The following is a 14045-nucleotide window of genomic DNA, read 5'->3' as shown; positions in this document are numbered from 1 at the left end:
GTGTGTGTGTGTGTGTGTGTGTGTGTGTGTGTGTGTGTGTGTGTGTGTGTGTGTGTGTGTGTGTGTGTGTGTGTGTGTGTGTGTGTGTGTGTGTGCTGAAATTATACTAATTTTAATCATATTCATTTCTACTACACAGCTACAAACAATGGCCAGGTTGATACTCAGAATGGTGGAAACGAGGGATAAGCCATCTGAAGAAGAGTTGGTTATGGTTCGGTAAGTCATAAAGGAATCAGAGGAGAAGAATAAAAAAAGTGGGCATGCGAAGTGAGAAAGACATGGCAAAGGATCAAGATGAGGTAGATGAAGAGGAAGCCATGAAGGCAGGGGAGAAGGAGGTGGAGGTGGGAGCCGAAGACACGTTCTTCTCATCTCCAATTCCGGCTTTTGACGAGGTATTAGCTACTACGACTAGTTTATAATTGCTGTATATATACTAATTAATTAAATTTATTATTTAAAGTAGTGCATGTATATATACTAATTAATTAAAAATATGAAGTTCGTTTGCAAGAAGCCTTGTGTTCTTTACTACAAAACCCCTACAGTAGCATCGGGAAGAATTGTTGTTGCTAGGGGAGTTGAGGTTGAAGGCAATCAAGGCATTGCCCTCCGTGAGGGATGGAGGGAAGTGGAAGTGACCAAGTTATATCTGGAGAAGTATGGTACTCTAATAGTACCATGTAGTGAAAATTGGCTTTTGCAAGATGCGTGGGTTCTATTGTGCAATGGCCTGAAGCATTCATTACTGTTGACATCTCCGGGGTAGTTATGCTAAAGCGAACGCATTTTATATAATGAACGCCTTTAAATTTATTAGGGTAACCTTATCTAACATATAGTAAGTATTTGAATTTTTACATTTTCAGGAGTTACACGAAGCCATTATGGCTGAAATTAGGACTTACTACGTCAACACCCAAAGTCACTGATTTGACTGCCTCTCCACCCAAAATTCAAAAGGTAGTATTAATTTGAAAAATAGATTGTTAGTTTTTCCTTTTTTTTGGTTATTTAAATTATATATGACGTCTCGTGTAATGTATATATTTTTGTTTCTAAATTGTAGACCGGGGTTAAATCTACTCTTGCCGCATACAACGTTGGTGTTCCTCTTAAACCTATATATCAGACCGATGTTTATAAGCAAAAATTGAATACTCCAACGTTCGTAGCTTTGCACCAGCTGGATGAAAGGAAGCTAGCTGTCGGGGAAGTACTCATAATTGACATCGGAGAGGATGTTATGGGTTTCGGTACAACTATTTATATGGATGGGGAATCACCGTGTCAGTTTCTCGACCTTGACGAGTTAGATGCTATGCACATTGTAATTTGGATGAAGTAAGATTTTTAATTAAAACTTGGCATTTGGTTTTACGAATAGTGATGTTTATTTAAATCATCAATGAAAATAGCATTCTTCGTTCTATTTGACATAATAGGTACCTGTGTACACACATGGCTGAGGGAAACTATGTTTCTCATGACTACGGATTCGTATCACCTGAATTGGTCTCTCAGAAGTCCTTTGGATACACATATAGAGAGTAAAACGATAAAATTGTTGAACGGTTGATGACGTCCAAAAGCCTATGATTTGCTCCTTACAATGAGAATCGGTATGTATAGTAGTTTATTATAATGAATCATGATTCTATTCATTTGTTAACACGCTTACATGCATGTATATGAACTAACTGTTCAATTTTCAATATTTCATAGCAAGCATTGGCTGTTAACGACAATCAGTGTGAAAGAAGGCATATTTTACTGGATTGACTCTTGTGGACATACTCCCACTGAGAAATTTGTAAAGATGATGGCTGAGTAAGTTTACAACCTTACATTCTAATGTCAATTGTTATTGTATGACCTTTAAAGACTAGGCTCCTTTTAATGTCCCATCAGTATTACTGAGCCAAATGCTAATTATAATTTCCTATATATATATTTATAAATTAGTGTGTTTCAAACAATTGGAGCATCAAGTTCAACTTTTGTCACGATAAAAGTAAGTGTATTCTTAATAATTACTCCTATCATTTAATTTATGTTTATGCGAGAGGTTGATCTAATTTAGCTTATTTGTATGTGATTTATATAATAGTCTCCAATACAACCAGACAGCCAACAATGCGCCTTTTTCTGTTGTCGGTCCATGTGGGAGATTATCACCCGAAAGTATATCAACATAGAGTCACCGGTTAGTGTGTTTTAATAACTATTTCAAACGTAACTTGGGTTTAATTCTGTGTAATATTCCACTTATTCTGTCTAACTTGATTAAGTATATTTTGATTTGTAGTTCCCACCTTCACTCAACAACAAAGACTCAACCTATTCGAAGCAAGACACCGCCGACATGAGAAATAAGTGGGCCACTTATTTTCTTTCATTAGCGGATGGTCAATAGTCTGCTCATTATGTATGTCTGTATATAGAGCCATATGTATTTAGTTTTGGTTACCCTGTTTATAATATTTTGATGCTGAGTTGAATAGATCAATCTGTGTAATATTCTGATATTGCAGGATTGGAATTTTGCAATGCACAGCTGCGGAAATGCTATTTTGTAGTAGCATTTCAAATGAACTCCATCGCAAAACTTAGCATTTCAAAGAAATTCTTTGAACTCGCTAAAACAATTTTTTTTTAAAAAAAATATTTATAAATTCGATTACGGTTAAAAATAAAACCGTGGTCAATAAATCAATTGAAAACGGTCGCATTTAAATAGAAACCCGTTGACATATTCATCCATAATATAACGGTTTAATAATCACAAACCATTATCGAATTCATGACATTTATAACGGCCTAATAAGCATAAACCGTTATCATATTTATTATTTTACAACGATTGTGTTCAGTAAAACCGTTGTCATAGGTTTCCGTAGAGCATTCAGACTAATACTACCACGGTTTCAATATTATAGATACGGTTTTTGAATCGTTCTTAATATTGTATTACAGTTATCTGAACCCGTTATTTATATTTCATAACGGTTCCGCCTTTTTAACAACCGTGATCACGAAATGACAACGGTCAATGTAATAACGGTTCCGTATTTTGTATTACAACGGTATATCACCTTATCTAACCGTTGTTGCATCGATTATTTGGCGTAGTGAGTGTTTAGTTGGTGTATTTGGGGTAATTAAGGGGTAATAATAAGGGGCTTTGTAGTGTATATTAGTATAGGATGTATTGTGATAGTTATCATGTAATATGTATAGGATGAGACGGTTCCTTGAGATGGTTTCTGTCCGGATTCGAGTAGCTTCAGAAGATTGCTAAAAGGTAGGTTAATCCTACTTGGTTTCAATTGTGTGATGTCGTTTATGTCGATTTTGTAGTTAGTCTTGCATAATTAGGGAATTTGCATTATAACATGTTTAGTGGTCACATCATTAAGAGGATGATTATGATATGTTGGTTGTGGTTCATGCATTGGACATCATAATATATTGGAATTGTCACATCATTAAGAGGATGATTATGATATGTTGGTTGTGGTTCATGCATTGGTCATCATAATATATTTGAATTGTTGTTGTTGTTGTTGTTGTTGTTGTTGTTGTTGTTGTTGTTGTTGTTGTTTTTGTTGTTGTTGTTATTGTTGTAATACTACGGTTTTATGAGTCTCTGGGTATTCTATCGAGTAGGCCTTACTCTGTCGAGTAAGGGTGTTTTGTTATGCGAAACAGTATTCTGCCTTTAGGGTACTCGATCGAGTAGCCTTAACACTCGATCGAGTAAGGGGCACTCGATGGAGTACGTTACTTACTCGATCGAGTAGCTCGGTTAACGGGTTATATTTTGACGGGATTTGTTAATAATGCGGATTAGTATATATATTATGTCGTCATCTTTATTAAACACTTTTATAAACCTAATACACTCAAAAAGAAGATTGAAACTACGTTGTTCTCTTCATCCGCATTATTGGCAAATCCCGGAGCTTGAGAGGTCGGATTTCATTGTTCTTTGTGTCTTTGTGATTCTTGCGTTAAGGGTAAGTCATACATACCAATTTTATAGCGTTTGGTTGACTTTGTTTAAACCCTAATTTTGGGATTGGGGGTTTTTATGATTAGTTGTGTATGTAGTAATTGTATGATTATGTGATAGGAGGATGATTCGTAGAGGAGAGGTTTTGAGACAGCTGCTAAGATCATTTGCTGTGTATGTTTGCATTCCAGGTAGGGTTTTCCTACTCAGTATTAGTCACATGACGTGGATTGGTGATTTGATTATGATTGTTGTTAAAGTATAATGTTGATATTGTGACGGTTGTTGGATTTTATCATTATTGATTATTGTTGATTGTATCTGTCTGTGACCTTCGGGGTGCATCCCTGGCTGAGTGGAGTTACTTGTAGGAGTGGCTTCACGCCCATGATTTGCCTTCTGTGGAACCCGCCACAGAAGGGATGCGCACATAATGGACTTGGGTTTATCGCTCGATGGAGATGAGCGGGGCTTAGGTGGGAACGACTGCGGTCCCCCACTGGCGGTGTGGAGTACCTGTTGCGATGGGTACTCTGCCAGGGCTACACACTTTAGTGTGTAGCCAGTAATGAGGAGTTGATTATGGAGTTTGGGTTGATGTGACGGTTGAGCTGTTTTGTTACTTGGCTTATTGTGATTGTATTGTGTGATTAGTACTGACCCCGTCTTTGTTTTGTAAAACTGGTCGTGATCCCTCGTGGGGGGTTTAGTTTTCAGTACTTGCCGTTAGGAGCACCTAGACCAAAACACAATTTATAACTTCACCAACAACTCTACAATTAGTAAAGAGGCAAGTAAAGGTCGGATCCCAAGGGACGGGAATTGAGATGAGATTTCTATTGCAACTAGTGGTGTCTAAGGGTGTCAAAATTGGGGTTTGAAGTAGAAGATCACTAGACTAAATAGCAATGAAAGTAAACAAGCAAGATGAATTAAAAGGGGTGTAAACAATTAATAAAAGGCACTAGGGTGTCATGGGGTCATAGGGGATTCATGGGAATTGATCATACAAACATGTTCTCAAATTATAAGCAAGCAATTATTGTTGTGATGGATTGAGTTGGTTTATGTCTTACAATCCTAGGAAAGTTTGGGTCCCGGAGCCGAATCGATTAGATTTTACAACACCTACAAGTCGACTTAATCTTCCCTACTCAACAATATGCATGGTCTAATGAGACTCGAGTTGGTTTATGTCTTACAAGTCTCATTGAAAAGATAGGTGATGGGTAAAAAATGAAAGGATTCATAGGCTCACATTTCATCAAACATAACATGTGCATAAGTTGAGATCACAACAAGCAAGCAAATAAACTATGAAAGCATATTAATTTAAGCATGAATCATTCCCCATGCTTGTTTCCCCTAATTACTCATTAACCCTAGCTAAGGAAACTACTCACTCATTATCTTGTTGAACATGCTAGCAAGGTTGTCAATCATACCAACAAAGTAAAACATGATGAATAAATGAAAGTGATTAACAATAATTAAACAAGGATTAAGAGAATTATACCTACTAATGATTCCAATAATAAAGCAAAGAATAAAAGAAGTACTTGATGCTTGATTGGAAGGTTGTCAATCTCCCAATAATAACTCAAATAATCTTCAATTACCCAAAATAAAGGATGAACACGAGAGAGATTAAGGAAATAAAACTTATATTAAAACTTGATTAAATGTTGATTACAAGATTAAAGAGAGATTTGATTGATATTAACTACACTAAAGATTGCTAAGAAGTACATGCTCTTCTAATTAGACTAATGGGGTATTTATAGTGGGGATTAGGTACATAAATTAAGGTTTACTAAGGGCTTAAATGACGATTAAGTCCTTGAGGAATCGCCAGTCTATTTTTCGCCGGTCTTAGAAAAAGATGTGCATCCTTCCTTGACGCTTGTAGAGGACGAAATGGAACTGTCTGGGAATCTGTGCGTCTTTAGCACGGGACGGGCGGATTTGGGCGTTCCTGGACGGGTGTCCAGAGGGGGAAGATGGGCGTCTTCTGGAGGTTTTGCCCGGGCGTCCAGCTGAGGAAGACGCTCGGATTGTAGGCCTTGGACCGGCGTCTTCAGGTCAATCCGCACGGATTGTCAGACAGTTTCTTTCCTTCTTCTTTTCTTCCTTTTTATTCATAAAATCCTTGAGGATTTCCTCGGGGATGCAATGATGTTTTCTCATCATTGCCCATCTACTATAGTATGTACAAAAGCTTTCTAATCTTGTCTCTTCTTGATGCTTGGTCATTGAATTCAATCAATTTAGCCTCATTTTGCCATGAAAATGCAAGGTTTGCACTCCTTTCCTACCAAGGACACAAAACCTCGAAGAATATGCAAAACAAATAACTAAAGACAATAAATGACCCAAATATGCACTAAAAAGCATGGCAACAAGGCTAATTCGGGGACTAAATATGCTCTAATTATGGTCACATCAAATATCCCCAAACCGAACCTTTGCTCGTCCCGAGTAAAGAGGTGACAAAGACTAGGACCATTATTTCAACTAACCTAATAACATAGCCGATATGAGATAATTAGCGGGTCTCACTCCGCCCCTTCAACTCACAACAAGACAACCATGAGGTAGGATGCCTTCTTGCAAGGCAAGGTGGGTCTTGCCAAAATGGCGACACACCCAAACATTAAGCACACAAAATCAAGTAATGGATGCATCTACAAAAGAATAGCCACTTTCCTCATCTAAGTGGCGGAAATTATCTACAAGGGAAGCAATTCAAGGATACACACTCCTTCATAGATGCAATTTCTTCAAACTACTAAGCCTAGAAGGATACCAATAAATCACCTCCAAGTTGTATCAAGCTAGGGTACCTTTGTCCTCAATCGTTAAATGCTTTTGTCAAGAGTAGACTCCCTATGGTGTTAGAAACACTGGAGGATCGCGGAATTCCCCCTCTTTCCTAGACAAGAAGAAGGGTCGTCCCCTCTCTACCATGCACAAAAATGGATACGATGGATAAAGGGATCAATAGATATTTGAGTTTCATTTTGGGAGTTTGCTTTTGTTTGTTGTCCCCCCCCCCCCAATTTCTTGTGGCATATAACATTTGAGAACACTTTCTTTTGCCATTTCTTTTGATTTTTGGCTTTTCAATACTTGACAACTTTTCAACTTTTTGCATTTCTTCTTGAACATTTTCAAAGCCACCCCATATGTAGTGAGGGTGCCTTATATTTGAAGTTTTAGGAGTCTATTTTTGCTCCTCTTTTCATTTGATGCATTTTGCAAACTTTCTTTCACTTTTCATTTCATTGAACTCAAATCAATTTCTTTTTGTGCCCATTCCCTTTGATGACAAAAATGTGGTAGAACATGGATGATGGATGGATGCATGGTTTCAAGGGTCACCTTGGAATAAACGGTAGCCAAGGAGTTATCACACCATAAGGTACTCTTGACTAGGCCTTAATCCATGGGCAAAGGATACTAGCATGACACATCCTAGGGTGTTTTACAAGTATTCTAACAAGCAAAGTCTTAAGAAGAAGAAGCATCTACTAGGGCCTTATATACACTTGTCAAGCTTCCCAAGTAGACGGTTTCGCAAAATTTTTCTAACATGCAACTACATGCCATGATGCAACTAACATATATACATCCTAATGCATATGATTCTACCAACTAGTATGCCATATAAGCTAAATGCAAGTCCTAAATTCACATTGTTATACCGCATCAATCAAAATAAAGCCACATAGTCATTAACATAAAGAGGAAAAAGGAGATTGGAAAGATCATACCATGCGGTCTTCATGATCCTCATGTCTCGGATATGGCGTAGTCAATCAATATGAACAAGGATAGAACAAATACAATATATACAACAATATATACATGACTACACTACAAAGGAAATGAACTTGTTTTTGGTTTTTCAAATTTTCAAATTTTTATGGTTTTTCGAAATTTTTTGATTTTTTTGGATTTTTGAATAAAAGTTAAGTTAGAATTCCCCATCCCCACACTAATATGGGCATTGTCCTCAATGGCTAAAATGATGGAAAATTATGCAAACATGATGCATGATTTCTACACTAAATGCAAGCTATACTATACTACACTACATGATGCATGAGTTTTTGTTTATGACGGAGAGCGTAATTTAGATTACCTCCCGTTGCGTATGCATGTACTTCCCCAAACCGATATAGACATTATTTCTAATGTCCTAAAGTTGGGGGTAGTTCATGCACACAAGATGCAATGCATGGAACTAAATTGTCATTTTGGATTTTCAAAAGTGGGAACAATGAAATAACAACACCTCAATGGGGCCGAGGTGTTAGTCCTATATGTTGCTAGGACTCTCCAACTATGATCAAGATAAAATAAATAAAACAAAGAAGGAAGTAGACAAACCTCAAGAGGGTAGGAGCCTCCAAAGCTTGCGAGTCTTCCACCATATCATCATTGTCATCATCTTTCTCAATAGAAGCGGACTCATCACCACTTCCCTCTTCACTTCCTTGCTCACTTCCTTCATCATCTTCTTCTTCTTCATTAGCCTCTTCCTCTTCATTTACCTCTTCATCAATGTCTTCATCAACAACCTCATCACCGACAACCTCATCGTCACCCAGTGTCTCACCCCTAGATGCACTCGGAAAGAAGACCTCCCTATCCGCCCAACTAGATAAAGGACATGAAGGATCAAGTAGTCCTTGCCTAGCTAAATGAAGGAGGGGTGGATATTGGGCTAAGTATGCATATTCCCGATCCTTATAAGCTTGTTTGTGCATCTCTTGCATAAGTAGAGTCATGTAGTCATTGCTTGCTTTAACACCTTCGGGTTTGAACTCTTGATACTTGAATGGATAGGGTGGTGTGACAATGGAGGAGGAGACAATGGAGGAGGAGGGCATTTCAATTTCACCCCTTTGTTGACGGATGATGTATTCGGCTTGTTTTTAGAGGGGAAGAAGGTAGTTTGTCCGATGGACACTCAAACGGCATATTTTGGAAGGCAAAGTAAAAGATCTAGCATCATTGGTGAGCCACCCATATTTGGTGTCAAGAGGGTTATGAGTGACCCACCTGTACTTGTTAATCATGGCATCCATGTCAATGAGATGACCCCCTTTTTTCGCCACATACTTGATATCCTTGTTGAAATTCGGATCAAAGTACTTAGCCAAAAGAGTGACTAGACCTCCATTTACAATAAAAGTGGTGCCTTGCTTTCCACAATCAACATTGAGCCATCTTTCCACCAAAAGCCTTAGAGAATTGTAAGGCTTGGTGAATTCCCTTCCAATATTTAAGACCGACTCAAGTAGAACACAATCGAGCTTGGTAAAGTGGTTAGTGTCTTTTCTTGCAAGGATAGTATTCCCGATGACCTTGTGCCACACTCTGATGCCTGGATGATGGACTAATAGAGCGCGACTAGCATGATAGTTCTCAAATTTTCTCCCGGAAATTGCCTCCCAAAGAGGAGCGGGGTCATATTTTTTGGGCTTCTTCTAATAACTAGGTGAATCACTAAGACCTAATGCTTTACCCAATTCATCAAAGGTGATGCGCCTACTCACATTGGCAAGGCGGAACTCAATGTTTTCTCTAGTCTCTACCTTAGTAACTTTCAAAGAACTCAAGAATTCTAAGGTAAGGGAGGGGTATGTCAATTCTCTTGTAGCAAAAAATTTTCCCAACCCCATGGCTTCAAAGAAGGCTTTTGTTTGTTCAAGGACACCCAACTTGTTCAAGGCATCATCACATATGAATTTGGTGGGTAGAAAGTATTTCCTAGCTTAGTTGGAAAATGTATCCCTATGGGAGTTAGAAATGAAAATTATCTCCGGATAGTTTGATAATTTAGCAATTTCCGGAGTTGTTGATGTTGTTGCTTCCAAGGGATGAATTTGTTGTTGTTGAACTTCTAAGTTTGAACTAGCTACCACCATAGCCAATGAGGCTTTCTTAGCTTGAAGACATTGTTGTCTTGTTGAGAGTGCCTTTGCCTTAGGTGCCTTTGTTGATCCTTTTGTTTTTGCCATTGATGAAAATACCAAGAAAAGAGTGAAAATCTTCAATTTCCAAGTATACCCAAATCGATTTTAAGATGAAAGGCTTTGCCTTTATAATTCAAAAATTGACTCAAAGGTTGAAGATTTTGGTGCTTGGTTTGATTTTTGTTGGAAGAGGAGTGATTAATTGTTGTTAGAAGGAAGTTTGGATTTGATTTTGTTGAATTTGGTTGAGGAAATCTTATTTTGGTGATGGAGAGGATGAGGGTTTTGAGTTTTAGGGTTTATGGGTAGTGTTTTGAATGAATGAATGAAGAAATGAATGAGAGATGGGGTATTTGAAATACCCGAAAAATTTTAAACTGCAAGGGAAGACGGGCGTCTTTCCTTCGGGACGCTCGGATTCTGCCTATTTTGGGTTCAGGATTCTCGTCTAAAGACGGACGTATTTCAGCAAAGACGCTCGGATTCTTTGTTTGCAGGACGAGCGTCTTTCTCTGAAGACGGGCGGATTCTGAGATAGCATGCCTTCTTGTTTTTCACAGGCAAAAAGACGGGCGTCTTCCTACAAAGACGGGCGGATTTCTGAAGACGAGCGTCTTCTCTACCAGGACGCTCGGATTCTTCAACAGTCCCAAAATTTCAAATTCTCAGTTAAAATGGACTGGCGGGTTCTGGCAAAGACGCTCGGATTTACTGGAGACGAGCGGATTCCCCTTGAAGACGCTCGGATTCTCTCTGTTTTACCCGGATTCAGTTCCATCCGTGCACTTGCATATCCCTTGTCATTTTTCATTCTTCAAGTCCCGTGTTCTTCATTGTAGGGGCACTACTAAGGCATGAATAGCCTAGGCAATTTCTATCCACACACTAAGCTAAAGCACTACACATCAATTAAATCATTAGTCCCTCCCTCACTTCTCTCAAAAATGATAATTGCCTTGATCAAAGCATAAAAATCCAGAAATGACAAAAATGCAATGTAAGAATTAAAATGCGAGTTAGGGGGTTAGAAATATTTACAAATGGTGGTTTAGGGAGGACTCCACCAAACTCTCATCCTTAGTGAGATGTCATGGGGGCATGTCCAAGGTGTTGTTGATGTTGCTCAACACTTTGAAGAAGTAGTCAAAAGCTTGTTCATTATCATGATAAAGATCTTCAATAGACCTTTGCCCTTGTTGTCCTTCATGTCGGTCTTTATCGATAGCATTACCAATGTAGGGATTGAAAATCCCTTCAAACTCATCGTCCCAAAGACCACAAACTTCATCTACTTGATCACTAAAGATCTCTTGAGTTGATAGAGACAACTCTCCCACTTTCTTGTCTTGGCCAATGAGGCCATCCTCTTCATTGCTTGACTTTGGTGAGCTTTTCAAGCTCTCTTTGTTATAATTCACTTGCTCTTTGAATGGAGCATCATCAATTTTCTTCTTCCATTGGAATTTCGACTTCTTCCTATCATCCTTCCGGCTATAATGATCAACCATAAAACATGGTTCATGCAAACGGGGAGCTCTCATGGTCTTGTCAAGATTGAAAGTTATGCTCTCATGTCCCACTTCTAGAGTGAGCTCTCCATGCTTCACATCAATCACCGCACCCATGGTGTGTAAGAAAGGTCTTCCTAGAATGATTGGAATGTTGGAGTATTATTCCATGTCAACAATGACAAAGTCCACCGGGATGAAAAATTTCCCAATTCTTACGGGAACATCTTCCCATATCCCTAATGGTGTCTTTGTCGATCTATCGGCCATTTGGAGTGTGATATTGGTGCATTTAAGCTCTCCCATCCCCAACCTTTTACTCACCGAGTACGGCATAACACTCACACTAGCCCCTAGATCACATAAGGCTTTGTTGATCGTGGTGTCGCCAATGGTACACGGTATTGAGAAGCTTCCCGGATCTTTGAGTTTTGGAGGTGAACTTCCTTGAAGTATTGCACTACTCACCTTAGTGAAGGCGATAGTCTCAAGCTTCCGGATTGACTTCTTCTTTGTGAGGATGTCTTTCATGTATTTTGCATAGGCCGGCACGTGATTGATTAATTCCGTGAAAGGAATCGAGACTTCCAAATTCTTCACAATTTTCATAAATTTTCCAAGTTGGTCATCAAATTTGGTCTTAGCTTGACGACTCGGAAAAGGAAGTCTAATCACAATGGGCTCCTTCTCCTTGACCTTGTCTTCATTTTTCTTTGAAATTTCTTCTTTTGATGGTTCTCCATCCTTGGAGTTTTGCACAATTTCTTCTTTGTCACTAGCTTCCACAACTTCATCCTCAACTTGCTTCTTCGGTGCTTCATACCTTGTACCACTCCTCAAGTGAATGGCACTAACCGTTTCATATCTTGGGGGATTACTTTGAGGTGGTAATTGCCCCTTTTGTCTTTGTGAGCTTGAAGATGCTAGTTGAGTCAATTGGGTTTCCAACATTTTGGTGTGAGCTAGGATGTTGTTGATGGTGATTGCTTGACTATCCTTTTGCATTTGAGTGAAAAACTCTTATTGATTCTTTTGCATTTGGAGGACCGCTTTTTTAACATCAAAACATTGGTCATTTTGTTGATTGTATGGAGTTTGATTTTGGTAACCTTGGTTTTGGTTGTAAAAGGGTCTTTGATTTTGGTTTCTCATGGGAGGTGGGGTGTATGTTGGTTGAGGGTTTTGAACATTTTGGCTTTTGTATGAGAGATTTGGATGGAATTTGGTGTTTTCATTGTAATAGTTTGAATAAGGGGTACCACTCTTGTATGCTTGGAAAGCATTCACTTGTTCATTTGTTCCCCTACATTCACTTTGGTCATGTCCCAAAGTTCCAAAATTCTCACATATCCCACTTGGGATTGATAAAGATGCCGTCATGGCATTAACATGATGCTTTGGTGATTTTGAGGCTTCTTCAAGTCTAGCCATAGCTTTTTCAAACTTTAAATTGATGGTATCAATGTGAGCACTAAGTTGAGCACCCAATTGAGTAATGGAGTCCACTTCATGCTTTCCTCCTCTAGTAGCCTTACGAGGTCTACTATATTGTGAGTTATGGACCGCCATTTCCTCAATTTTGTTCCAAGTTTGATTGTCATCAACTTCGGTGAACATTCCATTTGATCCCATGTTGAGAATGTTCCTTGAATCTTCATAAAGACCGTTCCAAAATTGTTGTATCAAGAACCACTCGCTAAGTCCATGATGAGGACATGAGCAACAAATTCCTTAGAATCGCTCCCAAGCTTCATACAAGGATTCTTCATCTCTTTGCTTAAAGCCCGTAATTTGAGCTCTTAGCATGTTAGTCTTTTCCGGTGGATAGAACTTTTTGTAGAAAGCTACAACCAACTTCTTCCAAGAATCAATTCCGAGAGTAGCCTTATCAAGGCCTTTCAACCATTGTTTCGCGGTGCCAATTAGAGAAAAAGGAAATAAGACCCATAGAATTTGGTCTTGAGTTACACCGGTTTGAGAAATCGCATCACAATAGTCACAAAAGATCTCCATATGAGAGTGAGGGTCTTCACTAGGCATCCCCCCAAATTGGCTTCTTTCGACTAATTGGATAAATGCGGATTTGGCAATAAAGTTTCCGGTTAGATGTTGTGGTGTGGGAGTACCATTGGGTAGGTTCTCCTCGGTGGGTACGGAATGTGATGAAAACTTAGGCATTGTGGGTTGATTTTATGTTGGATTTTGTGTTGGGTTCTCCTCACCTTCTCTTCCAAAAGGGTTGATGAACTTAATAGTATTTGGTTGAATATCTACAACCTCACCAATACCTCTCAAAGTTCTCCTAGCAAGTCTTCTATTGGTTGTTAAAGTCCTTTCAATTTCGTGATCAAAGGGTAACAAGTCACCTTGTGATCTTCTAGACATGCAAAATATCAAACAACTCGAAAACAATTAGAACAAACCTTGAGGAGTTTTACTTCCCCAAGGCAAAGAAAGACACAACTAATAATAATACGAGAAAATCTAAATCAAGTTAACACCGTCCCCGGCAACGGCGCCATTTTTTGGTCGTGA

General features: G+C 38.7%; 1 non-coding gene across 1 annotated transcript; it reads left to right on the top strand.

The window, feature by feature from the left end:
* The first annotated feature begins 13209 nt into the window (after positions 1 to 13209).
* LOC141645579 (small nucleolar RNA R71) lies at positions 13210 to 13316 on the top strand. Its single transcript, XR_012545058.1, has one exon. It is a non-coding gene; the product is annotated as a small nucleolar RNA R71 (small nucleolar RNA).
* Positions 13317 to 14045: the final 729 nt, after the last annotated feature.

This window comes from Silene latifolia, chromosome 2 (genome assembly GCF_048544455.1).
Source record: "Silene latifolia isolate original U9 population chromosome 2, ASM4854445v1, whole genome shotgun sequence".
Taxonomy (NCBI): domain Eukaryota; kingdom Viridiplantae; phylum Streptophyta; class Magnoliopsida; order Caryophyllales; family Caryophyllaceae; genus Silene; species Silene latifolia.
Note: the sequence above shows the minus strand (reverse complement) of the source record. Positions and strands in the feature narration are given on the sequence as shown.